A 5,000-nucleotide genomic window follows, 5' to 3' on the forward strand; every position below is an offset into this window, starting at 1 on the left:
CATTATTATTATCATTATTATCGGTATTCTTGCTGATGAGAGTGTTATTACGGTGTGACTTGGCTCGAGCGCGCCTGGTCTCTCCATTACGGGGCGAATTCCTGCTGCGCGCTTTTTGTACACGTTGCTTTGTCGTTTTTGCAAGTTTGCCAAATGTTTTTTTTTCCTTTTCTTTCTTTCTTGCCTCTCTATCTCTTCTTTCCTCTTCATCTTTTTTTAATCTCTCTCTCTCTCTCTCTCTCTCTCTCTCTCTCTCTCTCTCTCTCTCTCTCTCTCTCTCTCTACATATATATATATATATATATATATATATATATATATATATATATATTATGTATTATGTATGTATATATCCTCTCTCTCTCTCTCTCTCTCTCTCTCTCTCTCTCTCTCTCTCTCTCTCTCTCTCTCTCTCTCTCTCTCTCTCTCTCTCTCTCTCTCTCTCTCTCTCTCTCTCTCTCTCTCATCATCATCATCATCTTCGGTTACCTTCTAGTCTACCAAGAAAGTACTTACCTGTAGTTAGTGACGAGGCAAGCCAATTTGGGCTTTCGTCACCACTGCCATAGAGTCGATTCCGTTGCTAACACTAGGTTTACATCGTCGCCTCGTGTGGTTTTGTTATCAATTCGATACTGTTTTTGTTTCTTTGTTTTTTCGTTGCCAAATTTTTGTTTTTTTTTAATTTCTGTGCATTTCGTGTTCGTGGAGTAGAACCAGAGGAATCTAAGCCTTATTGTGTGTATACTCAAGGGTCAAATACTTTGTGATTGTGGCATTGTGGAAATTGTATGCTATATGTTTCTTTATTCGTTAATGCCATATGGTTGTAAATTCACGAAGATAATTTTTTTAAAAACCTTGCAGCAAAAACATTCCAAGTTATGTTAAATTGATTGCAATTCAGTTGTGTTCTTCTTCGTTGCATTTGTACTGCCATTGCCACCTCGTTGATGCAGGGAAACACACACACACGCACACACACAAAAGTCATTTTCGCAACTTCATTATCATGCAGCCAATGAAGTTTGCTAAGTGATTACGTCATACCACGTGATTAGAACAAATGCCGTGTCAAGGTGTTCCTTGATGTTATTATTTATCTATTTTATTTGTTATTATTGCTGTTATTTTATTTATTCATTTATTTTATATTTATTTTTTATTTATTTTTACTTTTTTTTTTTTTTTTGCTACATTCATTATAATATTTTAAGTATCCATCAAAAATTCTCTAGTGCATTTCACTTTGTGTGTGTGTATATATATGTATATGGTAAATCAGTGTACATATCATTAATAGTATGATTTATATATGTATGATCGCTAGATGATTATGTTGTTACCAATTACGCTAAGTCTTTCCTTAACACGTCAAATCAGAGACGATTATACAATGGAATGTCTTAAAAAGTGGATTATTTATAAACCGTGTCTCAAAATCATTTGTATATAGTTATTCAGAGCTCGTCTTCGCAGCTTCTTCAATTAGATTATTACAAAATAAAGGAAATTTAAAGAGTGTAAGTTTCCCCCACGATGCTGGCTGCGGGGCCCGCCTGGATTCGAGGCCCGTCAGTGAGCATAATAACGCCATGTTGGGGGGTAGTGCCTGGTGGGCATTTATTGTGTGGAATTAAGGGATAACAGACCATAAGGTCTCATGTACCAAGGTCGATTATGGTCTGGAAAAAAAAAAAAAAAACAATCCAGATGATTTCTAATAAAATAGGAAAAATGTGTTAATGTTAGACTATAAAAAAAATGGCGCTTGTTGAGGTATGACGTGTTTGAGATGTGGGTTTGTCTGAAAGTGTTGTGCCGCAGTATGTCTTTTTGTATCGATCATTTCAAAATAAACTTTTTATTTATACGGAGCCATGGCGGTTTTTCTGTCCTATAGGATAAGCCATAAAAAATTGCTTCATTCCATATGTCGACGAAATTAGACGATATAATTAATTACTGCTTCAGTTGAAACAAAATAAAATAAATTGGTCCATATTAATCAAATTTGCCGATGCACCTAAGTTGAAATAATATATAGTTCATTAAACCATTTTAATCTGAAGATTAAAACAAACAATTAACCTGGACAACCATACTGTGTGTTATCTGGAAATTTAAAATTCACTTACAAGGCTACGCCTGTCGTAATATTAATAATGGTAATATTGGCAATAATGATTATAATATCAGTGAGATATATTGTTGTCATTGGTGAACAGGAGAGTATTTTTCCTTGTTAATGAAAAAAAAAATACAAACATTATATGTTAATATATGTGTTTGCAAAAAGGTAATTTTATTGAAACCTGCTATAATATGTACATATTCATATGTTTATATATGCAGATATGTGTATATAATATATATAATATAATAATATATATATTATAATATATATATATATTTATTATATATTATATATAGTATATATATTATATATATAATGTATATATTATACATCCATTATATATATACATATACACTTGTGTGTGTGTGTGTGTGTGTGTGTGTGTGTGTGTGTGTGTGTGTGTGTGTGTGTGTGTGTGTGTGTGTGTGTGTGTGTATGTGTGTGTGTGTGTATGTGTGTGTGTGTGTGTGTGTGTGTGTGTGGCGCGTGCGGCATGTCTAGTGTGTTATGTGTATTTTCTTCATGCACATACACACACATATGTGTATATTTTATATATATACATTACATCAACATCACAACTATGTATATATTATATATTATATTATTATTATATATATATATATATATTTACACACACTTAAGCACACTCCAGAATCAACGCAATATAAGAAAAATATATAGGATACTAATGCAGAAAGAAAACTCCGCAAAGCAGTGAAGCCAACCCAAGCCCAAAAGAACATACACCCCGGACGCGTCACTTCACCCTCAAAGTACACAGCCAGTACGTGACACGCAGGCCACGCCGTCAACACAACCCACGAGACACAGAAATTACAACGGGAGAAACCTCTCGCAAAACAGGCCTTGAGATTCATATCTTTTCCGCGTCGGTGGACATCTCTGCGTGGCTTGCGTGGAGGCAGAAACATAGTATTTAGATTTATTTAAGACTTTCGATGGATTTAGATGACGCAAGATGAGATACGCAAGCAATATGCATGTAGTTAGTAGAAATACCGACCAGCTTGACGCATACCTGGGGGGAGGGGGGACAATGACGTCACGTCGGAGTAAAATCCTTGTTTTTTAAGGGGAAAAAAAAGGAATATGAAGTCCTGAAGAATAATACCTTAGATTCTCTGTAAATTCTTAGGTGAGGAAGGTGCAAGAGCCCAGCAAGAAAAGAGAGTTCGGAGTGGAAAGACAACAAGAGTTCGAGCAACCGGATCCAGCAACACAAGCGTTCGAAGCCGTGTTCTTAACGTGTAGCCACTGGCAGAGTCCCCTCTGCTATATCCCTATTTTAAACACAATTTTAACGCAACATAGGTTTCACAATATATGCATTATTGTGTGTGTGTGTGTGTGTGTGTGTGTGTGTGTGTGTGTGTGTGTGTGTGTGTGTGTGTGTGTGTGTGTGTGTGTGTGTGTGCGGCCGGGCTTATCATACATACATGTACATATACAGTATGTGCGTCCTCACCATCCCCGCCACTACCCGCACCATCATCACCATCATCACCACCAACAGAATACCCGGGCCGCATCATTAGCTGCATTAAATAAAATATGGATGAAACAGCATTTGATATTTTAATGACCTACAAAAGGCAAGCGGATAAGGCTTAATCATTATCATTGAAAGATTTTTAAAAAAATTATGATAATAAATAAAATCACCCCCAGAATTCTTTTCCATATGCGAATTTCAAATAAAAGGGTCGTTTGTGATAAATATGGAAAGGAATAATTTATGAAAGCTGGCGGAATATATATATATATTTTTTTATTTATTGGCGATATTTGCTGATTTTATATCCATAAAATATATGATGTTGGTTTGCCTCTGTATTTACAACACCCGTTCAGTTATGACGTCATGGATATAATTGGCTGCTCCTCTCTCTCTCTCTTTGTCTTTTGGTCTCTCTCTCTCTCTCTCTGTCAGGTAATTGTTATCACTGCTGTCCACCAATTTGTCAGGGTTGTGTTGACTTAAACGTCTCGTCTCCTTGCATAAATTTATTGACAGAAGATTGGTAGCGCGTAGACGGAGGTTAGAATGGCCGGCTTGTGCAGACGAAGCCCCGAGCAGCGTTTAGGCCCGGAATGACAGGGCCCTGATGGGTGGCTTCCGGGAGGAGGCAGCGTCCGAGCAGGGTCGTGCCTCGGGGCAGAGTGATTGTATGGGTCAAGGTCGCGGCCAGAGATCATGAGAGATGTGGGCGTGGCTTAGGTCAGGACGGCGGCTATGCCATAGGCACGCCGTCTACGTGGTCACCCCTGTTAGCTGGAGGGCATGACATTGAAGACATCTGTGTGTGTGTGTGTGTATATGCCTATATATGTACATATATAATATATATATATATATATATATATATATATATATATATATATATATATACATACATACATACATATATATGCGCACACACACACACACACATATACAGATATGTATATATATATATATATATATATATATATATATATATATATATATATATATATATATATATATATATATATATATTGTCTATATGTCTATCTGTCTCTCATATTATTTATGTCTGTTGGTCTGTCTGTCTATTTATTTCATCACCATGATAATAATGATGATGCTGATAATAATAACATGAAAGAAAAAAACGCGACGGAAAATGATGACGATGATTAAGCCTCATATGAAAGGAAAAAGGGATTCTTACTTATTTTTTTTTACTTTGTTTTTTTTTTCCAGTTCTCTTGATCCAAATCTTTGATGCTTTTTTTTCCACTAGAGTAGGATATGACATAATCCTGATCATTTTAATAGTGCCTTAAAATACATACGAACGTGAACTTATGGTATCCT

The sequence above is a fragment of the Penaeus monodon genome, chromosome 17 (assembly GCF_015228065.2).
Source record: "Penaeus monodon isolate SGIC_2016 chromosome 17, NSTDA_Pmon_1, whole genome shotgun sequence".
Lineage (NCBI taxonomy): Eukaryota > Metazoa > Arthropoda > Malacostraca > Decapoda > Penaeidae > Penaeus > Penaeus monodon.